Source organism: Eleutherodactylus coqui, chromosome 12 (genome assembly GCF_035609145.1).
Source record: "Eleutherodactylus coqui strain aEleCoq1 chromosome 12, aEleCoq1.hap1, whole genome shotgun sequence".
NCBI classification, from domain to species: domain Eukaryota; kingdom Metazoa; phylum Chordata; class Amphibia; order Anura; family Eleutherodactylidae; genus Eleutherodactylus; species Eleutherodactylus coqui.
In genome coordinates this window covers 6226778-6245248 of record NC_089848.1, presented here as the reverse complement: position 1 = coordinate 6245248, position 18471 = coordinate 6226778, and positions in this window count along the sequence as shown.

Here is an 18471-nt window from a genome sequence, read left to right as displayed (position 1 = left end):
TTTTCCCACCCGCACAGTGCTGTATGTGGTGAATGCAGTTCGTGCGTCCAAGTTTTTTACTTTGAATCTAAGTAGGAATGAGAGGACGGCTCTAGAATCCTCATCTAAGGACAATTGTATCGTCATTAAACCCGCTGACAAAGGGGGGTAGTGGGGTACAAGTCACTTCCTAAATATCATCTCAGCTTTGGATGTTGGTCAACCTCTGGTTTTGGCCACATTTGATGTGGTGGCGCTATATACATCTAGTAAACTCACTTTGGGTTTGGAAGCGGCAGATCATTTCCTGTCAAACTCAGACATGTCCTCTGGATCCGATGCTGTTGCCCCATCGCTGCTGGAGTACATCCTCACCAACAATTATTTTGTGTTTGGGGGGGGGTACTACCAGCAGCGACAGGGCACTGCGATGGGATCCAATGTGGCGCCGACTTACGCCAGTACTTTTATGAGACGTTTTGAGGAATGCCATATCTATACCTCAGAATGCCATGGGGAAATCCAAACATGGTTAAGATACAGAGACAATATTTTTGTTGTGTGGGACAGTTCTGAAAATGACCTCCTTGAGTTTCTACATTTTTTGAATTTCCCAATGGCTCAGCTACTGCAGTCCCGTGAAATCCCGGCATCTCAGCGCCATCTTTGTGAAAATACATCTAGAGGATCGGCCAGTGCACTCCTTACACTGGAGCAACACACACCTGGGTGAGTTTGTCAGCGCCCCAGCGCTTGCTTTCACTTTTGACCCTTTCCAATCCACTGTCTGACGTCTGAAGACATTCTGATTAAAGGCTGTACAGCTCCGATGTCGGAAGACGTCCGGCAGGGTATTCTTACTGTATTTTACTGGCCGCTCCAGCATGCCCCATACCGCAGTACTATGACTTTATACTGACCTAGTTTACACAAATTGGTTTTTAATTGATTCTAATTATATATTATCTTTTTACCTACCATTCCTACTGCCTATCAGTTCATCTTTTCTGACCATCTATTGTGTCTTTTATCTATTTTTATTGTAGTATTCTATTTATATTAGTTATCTTGTGCTTAAGAAAGGGGCGCCTAAGCTCCGAAACGCGTTGCACTGTTTATTGCAGCTCTGGTAAATGTCTATTTTCCCCACAGAGGGCTCTGTTACTCTCCACCACGTCTTACAGACTACACTAGTCCTCACACTTCCACGTGTCCGTCATAGGCAGTCACATTTGGTACTACACGGGTGACCGTGAGTGCGAGAGTTATCCTCTTTTTCTCTTCACTTGGCACTGCTTATGGGGGCTTCGTCCTCCAGCTTCTCTGAATGCATGCTCTTGTCTGATGTCCCTCCATTGGGACAGGGTCTCCCCGTTTCTGTAACTGCCATAATCTCTCTGTACCCTCTTATGTGCTTTCCGCTGTAAACTATTCCAGGTTTACGCTCCACCAACAGGAGGCGCTGTCCCGTTCTTTTTTTATTTGGTTTCGTTACATTTTTTGAATGGTATTGACAAGAATTTACAGTTTACCCTGAATTTTTCAAGGGATCATATACAATTTCTTGACGTTATGGTTCATAAACATTTAAATAAACTTACCACCGACATTTTCGTTAAAATAACGGACAGGAACAACTTACTCTTATACTCTAGTAATCATCCAAGACAATCAGTGGAGTCACTGCCCATTAGCCAATAATTAAAGGGGTTGTCCCACGCCGAAACGGGTTTTTTTTTTTTTCAATAGCCCCCCCGTTTGGCGCGAGACAAACCCGATGCAGGGGTTTAAAAAAAAACAAACTGATAGTACTTACCCGAATCCCCGCGCTCCGGTGGACCGCAGGTCTTCTGTGCAGTCCATTGCCAATTCCAGCCTCCTGATTGGCTGGAATCGGCACACGTGACGGGGCGGAGCTACGAGGAGCAGCTCTCTGGCACGAGCGGCCCCATTCAGAAGGGAGAAGACCGGACTGCGCAAGCGCGTCTAATCGGGCGATTAGAAGCTGAAAATTAGACGGCACCATGGAGACGGGGACGCCAGCAACGGAACAGGTAAGTGAAAAACTTCTGTATGGCTCATAATTAATGCACGATGTATATTACAAAGTGCATTAATATGGCCATACAGAAGTGTATACCCCCAACTTTGTTTCGCCGGACAACCCCTTTAAGAGGAGGATTGTGGAGGAGGATACAGTGGAGATGCGACTGACACAAAGAGGTTACCTGAGCACACTAGTCAATAATGCTAAATCTATGGGAAGATCCAAAAAACTTAAAGATTTATTAAAATCTGGAACAAACTAAAAAGAATCCCTTTCGTTTCCACGTTTGGTCATCGAAGTGGGAGGATAGCTGATATTTTGAGACAACATTGGTCTGTTTTAGCTCAGGGAAATCCTAATACACTAGAATTTAAAGATAACCCTCTCATGTCCTTTCGGAGAAGTCCCAATATACGGGATAGATTGGTCAGTCCCCTGTATGAACCCTTAAGCAATCTACCACAACGCACATTTATCTCGCCTGAATTGCTCGTGTTGTGGCAACTTAATCAAAGGCAGTATTTTTAGATATCCATATTAATAGTAGATAATGGTAGATATACCTGCACAACATCATATGTAGTCTACCTGATCATATGCCCCTGCGGTCTGACATAGGTGGGGGGGGGGCGACAATGCAGGCACGTTCACGGATGATCAGTCATACAAGCACCATTAGAACGAGAAAGATAGATTTACCAATTTCCAAACATTTCATAGAAATGAACCATTCTATTAGTTTACATCACAAAAGGGGAAATATAAAAACAATCACAGAAAACGGCCATATACTTACTGACTAAGGAGGGCATATAGTTGCATTTTCTAACCATGCAGGTAGCAGACTACCAAATGAGGGAGCTAATTGCACCTGTGAGGGACACCGATAAGACAGCCACTCACACAGCCTCTTAATATAGAGGGGGGTAGCTGCTTGGTGTATAATACCACACAGAGTGGATACAAAGTGTCAGAGCTTCTGATAAATGTAGTGCACCATGCAGACCAGCAACCTATTAATGACGCCATAATAGTTCGGCGGGTTGGCCTGCACTTGAAACAGTGAACCACGTTGGTACTGCCACCCTGGGCTCCCCCTGGAGTTTTAAAGCCAGACAGGAGAAGATCCAGTAAGAAGGCTGTCAGGGGAGGTATAGGTAAGTATAGAATTTTTGTTTTTTAATGACAGAACCCATTTAAGGGATGGATTGTGAAGGGGGTTTTAAAGGGATTATGTCATCAGCTTCATGTTGCCCGAACCAGTATGAAGCCGGGCAGGGATGCCTGTTTCCCCTCTGGGTGTTTTATTCTGAAACACTTTGGAATTTCAGAATAAATGCACTTTGGATGTTGACTTGGAGCACAGTTCCTGTAAAAGTGGGCCAAAGGAGATTTTCAGGTTTGCCACCATTGTCCGCACCGGCTACTTTTAGCTCCGAAGCCAACTCTCCTAAAACAAGTGGTGGTATGTACGTGATAAAGAAGGGGGTCAAGTGATAAACTAAGTAGGTTAGGAGAGCGGGAACATCCCTGTCTTGTTCCTCGGACATGGTCTGTGTATCTAGTGTTTTTGCTGTTAATTGGCAGCATTGTTGCAATGGCTGAATAAATCTGTTGAATAAAATGTCGAAAGAATGGTCCGAACTGATGATATGACAGAGCTCCATGCAACTATGGCCAAGAGACCTATTCAAAGGCTCTTTCATCATTCAAGCCCAGGGGCATTGATCAGGGGTGGGTAGAATCATGCCTCATTATCGTAGCTGCAATAACTCTGCACATTTTTGGTCTCCTCAACTGTGTTGGGTGTATAAAGTTTGGGAGTATGAATTGTAATCTGTTTGATAGAATAACACTTACCGTATATACCGGCGTATAAGGCGACGGGGCGTATAAGACGACCCCCCAACTTTCACCTTATACGCCGGTAATACAGTGGAGAAAAAAAAAATCAGTACTCACCTCCCCCGGCGTTCTGTCGCGCTCCGGCAGGATGTCGCTCCCTCCTGGTCCCGGCAGAGCATTGCTTTCTGAATGCGGGGCTTGAAATCCCCGCCTCCAGAAAGCTAATACACACGCCGTCAGCCAGTTACAGCCATTCAATGACAGCATTGAATGGCTGTGATTGGCTAAAACACACGTGGCTTCAGCCAATCACACTATTCAATGACATCATTGAATGGGTGTGATTGCTAACACACGTGCGCCTTCAGCCAATCACAGCCATTCAATGATGTCATTGAATGGCTGTAACTGGCTGACGGCGTGTGTATTAGCTTTCTGGAGGCGGGGATTTCAAGCCCCGCATTCAGAAAGCAATGCTGCGCCGGGGACGAGGAGCGAGCGACATCCTGCCGGAGCGCGACAGAACACCGGGGGAGGTGAGTACTGATTTTTTTTTTGACACTTTTTTTTTGTATTACCGGCGTATAAGACGACCCCCGACTTCAGAGCAGATTTTTCGGGGTTCAAAAGTCGTCTTATACGCCGGTATATACGGGTAATAATTTATAATCCTGTTTCATTAGGCTTATGGGTCTATATGATTGCAGAAGATTCGGGTTTTAACTGGTTTGGGTAACCTAATCAAACAAAATTGGGGAGTGCCAGCTAGCTGCTTTTTCCCCATGTTCAGTCATGGAGCATGGAAAGATCCTTATCCAGACCTCCAAATTCATCCAACAATCCAGCTCTCGTGATAATTCTATAAAAGTCTTCTTTATTGTAACAACTTCTTTAAAAACATGACAGAATTCACATGGACACAACCAAATTTCCAATGTGTTTCAAATGCACTTGTGTTCTTAACAATATTGATATATCATTGATATAATAATTAAGAACGCAAGTGCATTTGAAACACATTTGGGATTTTGTTGTGTCCATGTAAATTCTGTCATGCTTTTAAAGTAGTTCTAATAATAAAGAAGTTACTTATGCAGTTATCACGAGAGCTGGATTTTTTAGGTATCGTAATAACTGTGGAATCTGTGAATTAATCTGTGAATATTCCCCCCTGTACGTTTGGTTAAAAAGGATAGTTAATTAATTCTGATGCAAGAAAATTATAATTTTTGGCAGGAAAGCCGTCCGGGCCAGGGGTCTTCTGTGAATAGCAATGTGAGATAGCCCATCGCCCCTCCTCTTCCAATATATCTGAATCTAATACTGATTGTTGCTCACTAGAGATGAGCGAACGTACTCGGATAAGCACTACTCGTCCGAGTAATGTGCTTTATCCGAGTACCTCCCCGCTTGTCCTGAAAGATTCGGGACGCGCTGCAGAGCGGGGAGCTGCAGGGGAGAGCGGGGAGGAACGGAGGGGAGATCTCTCTCTCCCTCTCTCCCGCCCGCTCTCCCCTGCTCCCCGCTGCGACTCACCTGTCAGCAGCGGAGCGCCCCGAATCTTTCAGGACGAGCGGGGAGGTACTCGGATAAAGCACATTACTCGGACGAGTAGTGCTTATCCGAGTACGTTCACTCATCTCTATTGCTCACCTGACAGGGCAGGCTTATCCTGAGATGCAAAGAAATCTTTTATCCTTGTCATGTCTGCTTGGGAGCTCTATACAGATCTTCATAAAAATTATAAAAGGCGTCTGTAGTATATTCAGTTCTAGTGAGCAGTTTAACGATATTGGAACATTTTATCCAAGTTATGGGTTTGTTCACTTTAAATGGTTTGACTTGGGAGATCAATAAATTGCCCACCCTGTTCCCCCAACAATATTACCTAGTCTGGGTGCAGCAAGTCATATTGATTTTTTTAAAGGCTACCTGTCACCACCATCTCACTCCTAAGGACTCCTACACACTGGCGAGAGCGATATTTGGATGTAATTAACGCCCCGATCTCGCTCTCGCAATACTTCTGAGCCCTGGATGCGAGGAGAATGACATCTGAGCCAATCAGAGGCAACGCTTTCAGGGGGTGGGGATGTTTTAATCCCTGGCTAGAAGAGAAGCTGAAAAAGAATGCTGGGGACCTGCTAGAAGACGTGACGGAGATGACAGCACTTCTAAGATGATGTATTATTATTATTTTTTTCTTCTACATTTAGGGATTATTTTTGTGGTAGGGCTTATATTTCAAGCCGACATCCCCAATGGAAACATTGGGCGAGATTGCAAAAAGAATGGACATGCTGTGATTTTGTTTTCACGCTGCATCGTAAGCATTAAAACATCGCACATGTAAATGGAGCCATTGGAAGCCATTAGCTTCATAATTTTGCGATTTCTCGCAGCGCTAGGAAATCGTGCGATTTCATCGCCAGTGTGAAGGCACCTTAGAACTAACTTCACTGGCCAGCAAGAAATGAAATATCAATCAGTTCTTTTCCTGATGTGTTCCTGTTATAGATGAGCGAACATGCTCGCCCGAGCCTGATGCTCGATGGAGCATTAGTATACTCGAAAGTACTCGTTACTCGAGCGAGCACCACGTGGTGTTCGGGTACATTTCAGGAGAGAGAGAAAGAGAGAGAGAACACAACCTTCCCTATGCAAAGCATGGGTCATCTCGAAAAATGCTCGAGTCTCCCATGGACTTCAATGGGGATCGTTAGTCGAACTAAGCTCTCGAGCATTACAAAAAGCTCAGCTCGAGTAACGTGCACCCGAGCATTTTGGTGCTCGCTCTTCTCTAGTCCCTGTACCTCTGCAATCAGGTTTCAAAGTTATCTTGTGCCATATGTAAATCAGCTGAGAAGAGTCACACTGGTTCAGGAGGTGCTGAGTTAATCACACTCCCTTTTTCTTGATAAAAAAAATAGTTTTCCGTGTAACGGTGGATATGAAGAGCTGTCTATCAAGAGACTTGGAAGCTTATCAATCAGCATTACTCTTCTTGGCCAGATGACTCTTCTCTGCTGATTTGTTTACGACATGGGCTTTGAAGCCTAATTGCGGAGGTACATGAGCTTGTTAGGAAAAGAGAGGGCATTAAAAATGATTGATTCTTCATCCTTTGCTGGCCAATGGTGTTATTTTAGCAGTGAGATGAGGACGACAGGTTCCCTTTAAGCACTTGTCTGAGAAAGTTGTCAGAATGCGCAGCGCCTTTGTACCCTAGAGTTCCTTAGACCACCAGGGAAAGCAATCATTAAGCCTTACACTATCCTAGAACATCAGGGAAGCACATATTAAACTCTCCACTACCCATAAAGGCCCATTAACATTTTATAATCCTATTGTGTTTATGCAGAGTTTTTATGAAATTGTGAAATATTACAGTATTTTGTCACAATTGTATGAAAATAATTTCAAAGAACATGTTATGCCTGCAATGCATGAGCAGACCCTTAGAGCATTATTGTAAGCTGTTGCTCTTTTGCCTTGACAAAGTTACAAGATTTATATAAAAAGTTGGGGATTTGCATAGAGGTCACCAGAATGGGAAGTGCAGGGTGTGTGAAGGGGGTCATACTTTAGTAGCAAATCCTTTTTAATCCAATTATAATAATATTATCCATATTTTTTTATTGCCTTCAAAGAAAATAACATTCTAATAGTAATTACATGTATGGCATTCACTAGTTTAAAGGGAACCTGTCATCACCTTCGGGCCCCATAAACTAGATTATGGGGCTCAAAGATGATGGAATGGGAAGTCTGTGGAGCTGTGTTTCATGCTTACTGGACACTCCATTCCAGCACTGTGTACCTGTGAAGTTGCTGCGCGCACAGCGTGATTCTTCAGCTGACTCTCATCTTTAGGGCTCATTCACAAGGGCATGAAAATTATGCAGAAGTTAGGCCGCCTGCAGACGAGCGGAAATCCCGCCGCGGGATTTCCGCCGCTGAAAGTCTGCATAGGAGTGCATTACAATACGCACTCCTATGCAGACGGCCGCGGTTTGGCCGCGCGAAATCTCGCGCGGCAAACAAACCATGGCATGTTCTAATTTTCTGCGGGGCACGCACTCACCTGGCCGCCGGCTCCGGTCTGCGCATGCGCCGGCTGCGCGGCAGCCGGCACATCAAAGAGCTGGGGCCGCCAGGCGCGGGTGAGTACGCGCTCGTCCCTGCAGGCTCTGGGGTCGGATCGCGCGGCGAGATTTCTCGCTGCTGGATCCGACCCGCTCGTCTGCAGGTGGCCTTAATCATGCAAAAAAATGCAGCTAACTGCACTAAAAATCGCGAGGATAGAAGATTTTCCTTGGTCGCGTCCCAAGCGTCATTAGCGTAAAAATCGCTCATTTACACGATCTGGATTGGCATGTTGCAGAAAAAATGCACGGCTGTTCGGTAGAAATCCTCCTAATGACCTCGAATGTCTAAACTACAGGCACCGGTCTTTTTTTCTGAACGTTGGATGCAGCTAAACTCCCTCCCCCTCCCTTTTTTCCAGCCCCCGTACAAGTTTAAGGAGACTTCTGCGCATCTTGCACCAAAGATAGGTCAGATCCTATACTTTCACACAGCAGGGTATTTGAGTTCATAGAATCATAGAATGGCAGAGTTGGAAGGGACCTCCAGGGACATCTGTTCCAACCCCCTGTATTTCCTTATTAGGTGGAGCTTGTCCTATTCCTATGCTCTCCGTCCATCCGCTGGTCTCCAGCATCTCCAGCCACACACCGAGTGATGGTTTCCCCTTCCATCATCCTTCCCTCCTATCCGCACTCCCCTGTATTATCGCTCCCCTCTGATCTCCTTTTTCCTGCAGCGTATATTTTCCTCCGACACAAAAGCCGGCAGCAGTGACGGAACCAGCGTGAGAGACCCGAACGCCGATTACTAGGTAAGTCTTATAAGACACTGTGCCTCTTTTGATGTGAAAATTAATAGAAGACAGTGTCTTATTTTCGAGGTAACACGGTAGCTATCACATCAGCATTAGGTCATGGGTTTGATACAATGTGATACTTCATTGTTCTATAGCAGTGCTTTGAATATAAATGTATATGGAAAGTGTCTGCCTGGTGCTGCTACTTTGTATCCATTTTGAAGGATCAGAAGCAGAAGAAAACCACCAACTGCAGTAACTGCTGAAATCCTGTGTTATATATACTATGATTTAAAGTTCATCGCTTCTTGAGGTGTGAAATGCTGAGGATTGAATCCAGTCTGCGTGAAACGTCTAGACTTCAAAGTATCCCGCTGCTGTTGGATCATCAGCTTAGTCAGTTCGGCACTTGCTTACCACTGAGATTTCCAGGTATAACAAATCATGGTGTTCCACATCAAAGGGTTGCTAATGAATAAGTCTAAAATCATGGAACTAGGAGTAGAAAGAATTACCAACTTGGAGAAGAAAATATGTCATGTTAAGAGTTTCATAATTTCTCTAAAAAGCAAAGCATGTGATGTTATTCCCCTTAAAGGGGTATTCCAGGTTCTGCAGATTAAGCCTCCTCATTGTTTTAGTAACGTTATAAAATTTTATAATGAACTCTCACTATTCTTGATGGACACCTTGATGGGACCCTAACTGACCCCATAAATGGATAAGAAACAGTCTCATGTCTTCGTTTATAGTGATCTAACTTAGGTTTAATCAAACCTTAAAAGGTTCGAGTTTTCGGTGCAGATGCTATAGTGATTGAATGTTGGCTGTACAAAGCACATCTAAAGGCAAATTCCTGCCATGCTGTCCATGTTTCTCCTCCTTTGATCACTGGCAGAGGTGAAAGGAGTAACCTGTGACTGTCACATTGCATTTTGTTTTGAACATTTACTATCTTATGTTAGTTCATAAATAGAGATGAGCGAACGTACTCGTCCGAGCTTGATGCTCGTTCGAGTATTAGCGTGTTCGAGATGCTCGTTACTCGAGACGAGTACCACGCGATGTTCGAGTTACTTTCACTTTCATCTCTGAGACGTTAGCGCGCTTTTCTGGCCAATAGAAAGACAGGGAAGGCATTACAACTTCCCCCTGCGACGTTCAAGCCCTATACCACCCCCCTGCAGTGAGTGGCTGGCGAGATCAGGTGTCACCCGAGTATATAAATCGGCCCCGCCCGCGGCTCGCCACAGATGCATTCTGACATAGTTCAGGGAAAGTGCTGTTGATGCTGGAGCTGCTATAGGGAGAGCGTTAGGAGTGATTTTAGGCTTCAAGAAACCCAACGGTCCTTCTTAGGCCATAGAAATCGCAGATCGCACCTATCTGCGATCTGTGATTCCTGTTCTCTTCTCTATATGCGCTCAATGGGGCCGGCGGCAGCAGCGCCGACCCCATTGAGAACATATAAAAGACAAATCATTCTTCTCTGCCACAGCTGTAACAGCTGTGGCAGAGAAGTACGATGTTTGCCCATTGAATTCAATGGAGCCGGCAATACAGCAGGTTCCACTGAAAGCAATGGGCTGCCGGCGTGCGCGGGGTGAATCATCGGGAAGGGCTTAAATATATAAGCCCTTCCCTGCAATTCATCCAGAAATGTGTTAAAATAAAAAAAATATATATACTCACCTGCTCCCGGCAGACGGAGTTCAGCCGCGGCGGCCGGCAGTGGGTGTGAAGGGGGTGTGAGTCAGACTCAGCGCTGAGCCAATCAGGGGGCAGGTCTGACTCACACCCCCTTCACACCCACTGTAGGCCGGCCGCGCTGAACTCCGTCTGCCGGGACAAGGTAAGTATATACCGTATATACTGGCGTATAAGACGACTTTTGAACCCCGAAAAATCTGCTCTGAAGTCGGGGGTCGTCTTATACGCCGGTAATACAAAAAAAAGAAAGTGTCAAAAAAAAAATAAATCACTACTCACCTCCCCCGGCGTTCTGCGGCGCTGCTGCAAGCTGTCGCTCCCTCCTAGTCCCTGGCAGAGCATTGCTTTCTGGACACAGGGCTTGAAATCCCCGCCTCCAGAAAGCTACTGTGATTAGCTAACACACGCCGTCAGCCAATCACAGCCATTCAATGACATCATTGTCATTGGCTGTGATTGGCTGAAGGCACGTGTGTTTTCTGGAGGCGGGGATTTCAAGCCCTGCGTCCAGAAAGCAATGCTCTGCCGGGGACCAGGAGGGAGCGACATTCTGCAGCAGCGCCGCAGAACGCCGGGGGAAGTGAGTAATGATTTTTATTTTTTGCTCCGCTGTATTCCCGGCGTATAAGGTGACAGTTGGGGGGTCGTCTTATACGCCGGTATATATTTTTTTTATTTTTACACATTTCTGGATGAATTGCAGGGAAGGGCTTCTATATTTAAGCGCACGCCGGCAGCCCATTGCTTTCAGTTTTCAGCTGTGGCAGAGGAGAACGATCTTTATGCTGACAGTGCGGGGGGGGGGGGCACTCTTGCCGCTATTGTGGCTTAATAGTGGGACCTGTGAACTTGAGATGCAGCCCAACATGTAGCCCCTCGCCTGCCCTATCCGTCTCTGTGTCGTTCCCATCACTTTCTTGAATTGCCCCGATTTTCACAAATGAAAACCTTAGCGAGCATCGGCGATATACAAAAATGCTCGGGTCGCCCATTGACTTCAATGGGGTTCGTTACTCGAAACGAACCCTCGAGCATCGCGATAATTTCGTCCCGAGTAACGAGCACCCGAGCATTTTGGTGCTCGCTCATCTCTATTCATAAATTAATATTTAATCCTATTCCTTATCTGGGCAGCCTTTTTTCATATGACCTACTAGTCGATTCACTTGAATAGGTCCTGGGTAACAATAGATATCCCCAGTAGTGATGAGCGAGCTTTGGAAAATTTCAGTTTGATTGGTTTGGTGAACTTTTGCAAAACACTTGGTTTGATTCAAACTTGTTTGAACTGAACCCGAATTTCACCAAAACCCCTAAAACTGGTGTATAACACTATCTAAAAACCATGAAAGCCCTCTGAGAGTGTTATACGGGGATTTTCTGGCTCTTCGGTTACTTTCACAAGGAGATTTAAAAGTTCTGACCGAGAATCTCGGGCGCAACTTGCATCAAGCAGTAGTCATTCCGTCTGTGTGCTGTCCGATGTGCTGAACACCACACATTGACATGTTCTATTCTCATCTGAAAATTGAGCAGAAATAAGACATGTTGCAATTTTTTTTACTTGGGACTGTCAGTCTAGGGAAAAAAAGCCTGTCTGCATAGTAGCATAGTATGTTAGGCTGAACGAAGACAATGTGCATCTAGTTCAGCCTGTTTCCACCCCCACTTGTTGATCCAGAGGAAGGCAAAATAAAAACCAATGAGGCTGAAGCCAATTTAGCCCATGTGGGGGAAAAGATTCCTTCCTGACTTCATAATGGCAGTCAAAATAATCCCTGGATCAACATTTAAAAGTTTCTACCCATCTCCAAGTCCCAGATCAACAACCCTGCTGGTTGTTTAATGTCTAAATCCTGTAATATCATAGCACTCTAAAAAGAAATCTATTCCCCTCCTAAACTCTTCTATCAATTTTGCCATCACCACATCCTCAGGCAGAGAGTTCCACACTCTCACTGGTCTTACGGTAAAGAAGCACCTTCTGTGTTGTTGAAGAAACCCACTTTCCATTAGACATAGAGGGTGCCGTGCCCTCTTGTTATTAGCGCAAATGAATGGGTTCTATTTCCGTCCAATTTTCAGACTGGTTTTTCTCCCCAACCTTCTACAAGCGTGGCAGATGCTTGACAAATCTCTTCAGTTAGGGCATCTGTCACTGCATTTCGTCGTGGGTTTTGGAGAGGTACAGTCGCTGGCATTAGAGAGGAGTGAGGCCTCAATGGGAAAAAAAAAGAATTGACATGGTACGGCCGCCACATATGGACGAGATTTTTGCAAAATCTTGTCCACATGACTGACTAATCCCGGGACTAGGATCTATTGGTGGATTTGCTGCACAGAATTTCCATGGCAAATCCGTTTTCGTGTGAACCCAGTCTAAAAGAACCCATGCTTGCACCCAGCTTTCCCATCCTTGGCCAATCCAGACAGCTCCCTGGTTGTTTAAAGGAAACATATCACCTTCCTACATAACTGTAACCCAAGTTATAACCTGGTTCCCATTGTGTCCCTTTTAAACTCTCATGGTTCCACAGTAATCTGACTTTTTTTGTATTCCCATGCACACACTCTCCAATAGACTTGTATGGAAGAGCGCACACGTGGCAATCAGAAGAAAAGTCAGATTTTTGTGCACCTTGTGATCTTCAGAAGGGGACACCTCAGGAACCAGATCTCAATTGGAGGAGTTAAAGGGTGAAAACCAGGGGACTCCTAAGTGCTGTACTTAGGAGTAGCTCAAAGTCAAATCAGTCAGTGGCATAGTGGGTTCACACCCGATCTTTGACAAAATGGGTCACCATCTGAGGTTTTCACTAGCAATAACAGCTGATTACTTGGTGTTAGAGCAGGCAGATCCAAGGGGCATCTGAGTTTAATAAGGGAGCTGTCATGATCGGACAACCCCTCTTGAAGTGCCTTTTTACCTACATTAGGGTTTTAAATTGCATGAGAAGACTGGCAAGGTTGCTCAGTTTGCACAGTATAATAGACGCTGTCTTTGCAGTTTCCATGCATACAGTGTGACAACCATGCTAAGTATATAATATGTGCTTATGCCTTCGGCACACTAGCATACTGGGGCTGTGTGCTGTCCATGTAAAAAAAAACTCATGGCATGTCCTATTCCTGACAATTTCATGGACGAAAAATACAACATGCCAATGCATGTCAATGTACTCTGTCTGTGTATATTGAACAGCAGAGACTGGTGTCTATATGCTGCCCAGTGCAAGTTTGTTAAGGATAATGTGCAACTAACTTTAGTGTGATTGAAACTTATATTTCCCTATGTAGAAAGGAAGACTAAAAGGTTCCTGCCCAGGGTGGGAGGCATCTAAATGTGTTGCCTGTTGCACAACATCAGTGTTGCACTTTTTTCATGCCTTTTTGAACTCATAGATAATACAAAAATTATTAAAAGGACATCTGTCCGCATTCCTGAGAATCAATCAAGAGCCAGGAGAAGGCGTTGCCGATCGCTTACTAAAGAAAGTCCAGGACCATTATCAGCACTGAACCATCCATCGAGCAGTCCAACATCATTTACATGGCACATGGACGCTTGAAAAGAGGATTTCAGGTGGTTCAGAGGCAGCAGCATGGCAGGAATGCTAATATAGAGGTAATAGTATACATACTTCCCTCGCTGTTCAGCCTGCCTCAGTACGTCCAAAATCAACTTTTCAAGCCTCCATGCGCCATATGTAAATCATGTTAAGAGGGGTCCAATGGTTGGTTCAGTGCTGATAATAGTCCTGGGCTTTCTTCAGTAAGGGATTATCAACTCCTCCTGCTGACTCTTGATTGGCTGTCAGGGGGAGGTGTAGATAATTGCTTACTGAAGAACGCCCAGGACTACTATTGGCACTGAACCACCTATTGGACCAATCCAGAGTAATTTACATACGGCATGTGACATTTTGAATAGAGGATTCCAGGGCTCCTAAGGCAGGCTGAACAGGGAGGGGGGGGGGGGTGTATAGCAATGTCTCCCATATCAGCTTTACATGCTACTGATTTAATAGTTGCAGGGGCACTGACAAATGTACTTTAAGTGAATATATTAACATATTTTTCATTGTTCAACATCAGCGAGTGACACAAATATTTAATAAAACACACACACATATTTATTGAGTAATCACACATCTGCCATAATATACAATGTTCTCATGTTATATATTTTTAGATTTATATATAGAATTTAAGCAAATTTATGTGTCGGATTTCACTTTAAACATTCAAATATTTCACAATGTTGACATAACATTTCCAGCAGAAATAAATATATTGCACGTAAAAGAAACTTCCATCAGGTGTCATGTCATAAAGCTAACAATTACATCTCTAGTTTTCTGCCATGAAATACATTTGTACAGATCCAGAGTTTTTATGTAATGCAACAATAGCAAATTGATAGAATCTAGAAAAGATCAGTGAAAACTTAAGCAAGGACATAAATCCAGTTTTAAAAGTTGTAGAAGATTTTTCCTGGTTGTTGCAATTGCAGCCACTTACCAGCCCTCAGAAAATGAGAGGTTGAAATGGTAAAGCCTGTGCTTACATTGGAGGTGTATTTTTTCAAAACTTTTAGTAAATTAATAAGAGTACTGGCGACCTCATATGGGGAAGAGAGACCTTACGGGTCTCCTAACTTTTTAATCACCCATGTACATATACCCTAACGATAGACCATCAATGGTACTTTCTGCAGAGCCAACTGAACATCTATCAATGTAGAAAAATGCCTAACTGCACCTCAAAACTCGGATGTCTGCAAATATTCTCAGCATGCCTCTTCCCTACCCTTGTTTGTTTTTCAGAAGTCCAGATAGCTGAGACATTGGAGGTTTATAGTGGTCATCATACTATAGAGTGGTTTATTTGCCTTCCTTTGGTATGGAGGCACCAGTGAGATGACTGGGTAATGTATTTCCCCAGTAAACAAGATATTAGTTTTACAAGATCAAGAAAAAGTTGCTTCTTTTATTTCTAAGCGCTAAAAAGACATTACTTTTATTTCAATGAAAGACACTGGAAAGGATTCCTTATTTAGGGAGTTTTACATTAGAATTGAGCTTCAATTAGTGAAAAGCAATTTTGGGTGAATTCACTAAAGAGTAGCAATCTTATGCCAAACTTTAGCAACAGTACGTTGGAGTTAGATATATCAAATTTATAGATTTGTCACATCTTTGGGCAATGTATGTGCCAAAAAATCAAATCTAAGCCAGATAGGAATTTGTGCAGATTTGCACTATAGAATCAAAATGATAGAGTTGGAAGGGACCTCCAGGGTCATCGGGTCCAACCCCCTGCTCAAAGCAGGATTCACTAAATCATCCCAGACAGATGTCTGTCCAGCCTCTGTTTGAAGACTTCCCTTGAAGGAGAACTCACCACCTCCTGTGGCAACCTGTTCCATTCAATCATCACCCTCACTGTCAAAAAGTTTTTCCAAATATCTAATCTCCATGCCATTTTTTAGCATAAATTATAGTTAATTTCTAGGACTGTGGGAGTTTACATCCTTTTTGCTAAGTATTGTCCATTTGTCCCAAAAGTGTAGGGTTAAAAAAAAACGCACATTTTTATGTAGATGCGACATACTAAAATGTGTGCTTTTTTCATCAGAAATCTGGTTCAAATGCCTAAATAAATTTCCCCCATATGTGTTGTATATTTAGTTGCCCTTTGCAATGCATTCAGTAACTTTGATTTGCCTTCTCTGACAGGAGCATGTTGAGGTTTTATACCACATAGCTCATTGAACAATTGGTCATTAATTTAAATAGATTTCATTACATAATTCTGCTTACCACAGAGTCAGTCCCAGTTAACCACACTGGCATTATTCCAGACAATTACTCATACCAGTACAAGTGACCATCTTAACCCCTTGGTGACTAGCCTATTTTTTGCCATCATGGTATTGCAAGAGCCATAGCTTGTTAACACAGCTGTATGAGGGCTCTTTTTATGTGGGATGAGTTGTATATTGTAATGGTCACACTCTGGTGTAGATATAGTGTGTTGTAGAACTTTTACTACATTTTCTTTGGGGGGAAGATTAAAAAAAAAAAAAATCCGCCAGAACTATTATTGTCATACCAAGTTTATAGATATATTTTTATTTTTTACTACTTTAACACACTAAAAACACGTTTTTAAAGAAAAACTATTGAATCTGCATCACTGCATTTTAAGACCCAGAACATTTTTCCAGCAGTGGAGCTGCGTTGGGGCTTGATTTTTGCAGAAAGAGTTGTAGTTTTTTTTGGTACAAGTTTGAGGTACTCGTGACTTTTGGATTGCGTTAAACAAAGGAAAAATAGTTATTTTGGCATCACTTTTTTAAATTACTTTTTCAGGTTTCACCATACAGAAAAATAATAAAATATTTTCATTGTTTGTGACGTTACAAACGTGGCAATACCTATTATGTGTTGCTTTTTAAAACTTTTTTTGATATCTTATCCATTTAAAAGGGTTTTTGTGGGGAAAAAAATCTTTTTTAATAGCATTTTATTTGCTTTACATTACAACTTTATTGATTTTTTGACAATATCTCTTTGTCCAAAAAGAGGACTTGAAGATGCAGTTGTTCAATCACTAGTATAGTACAGTGCATTACTTATTTACTGCATTCTACTAAGCCTATGACATCAACCTATTAGACTCTGTTGGCGGTGGGGTCTCATAGACTGAGTTACAGGGCAAACATGGAGGCCTTTGTCAGGCTTATGGCTGCCATGGGAACCCATTGGTGCCCTGCAATCCCACAACGAGATGCCCACGGGTGACAGAAGAAGCCCCCTCTCCCTGTAATCTGTTTACATGCTGAAGTTGCTATTGATTTTGACATGTAAAGGGTTAAACTGCCAGAATCTAAGGTTTCAATACCACTGGCTGTTAGAGCAGGAACCTGGCTGTCAGTAGTCATCCAAGCCATCACTTTAAAAAGATGTGTGTGCAGGTTTAAAGCCTATTGGCGACAGCTTTAAAAAGGTGCATAGGTGGTCACAAAGGGGTTAGGACAGGGTGTGGGGTTTTTACTGGTGAGTACAGCTTTAACACAACTCATCTTTTCTATACACATAAGAGTAAAATCCATGTTTTACCCTGATTGCCAATGGAAATAATTATTTTTAATTAGGTAATTATCAGATCACATCTTAATAAATTAGAACAGCTCATAAAGCAGAAATGTGACAACGGTTCTCATTTGTTTTTTCTGGGCTATTTTACCTTTCCTTCAGATTTCTTAAAAACCCCTCCTTAAGGAGTGACTTTCATGGCATTGGTTGCAAACAAATAGGAACGTCTGCAGGTACTTACATAAGGAAAGTGAATTCAGAATTACTTGCTCACCCTTAAGTGGCTACAGAGAAAAATATACAAGAAAAGTGGTTGTTTCTGTGTATCTCTAATTCTTGGTAAGGACGAATATGGGAATTGATGACTTGATGATATGATCACTTCATTTAAAGGGATAAAACAGAGTGACCAAGAGTGAACCTCAGGCTTCATGTATATGTGAAGAGGATTCTTGCTTCTATAAAGAATTTTTTAGGAATAGACGTTTTGTGTTTTTTTAGATTGCTCTAATCTAAAGGGACAACACTTCTTCATTGAAAGTATTTATTGGTGTCAGGTACATCACCTGTTACTGGCACCATTTTAAATTATACATTACTTGTTTCCATTGAGTCTTATTGTAATAACATTGAAGAGAAGAAACAAAAAATGACTGTATATATGAGAACTCAGCCTGAGGCAGGAATTACATGGGTGCTAGTGAGTTGCGTCCGAGACTCTTTGATGCAACACACATTACACAGCACATGGATATCTTGTCCGTGTGTTGTTCAGTGTTTGAGACATTACACATTATATGTAGAGATGAGCGAGCATACTTGCTAAGGACAATTACTTGATGGAGCATTGTCCTTAGCGAGTACCTGCCCGCTCGGAAGAAAAGGTTCGGCTGCCAGCGAGGGTG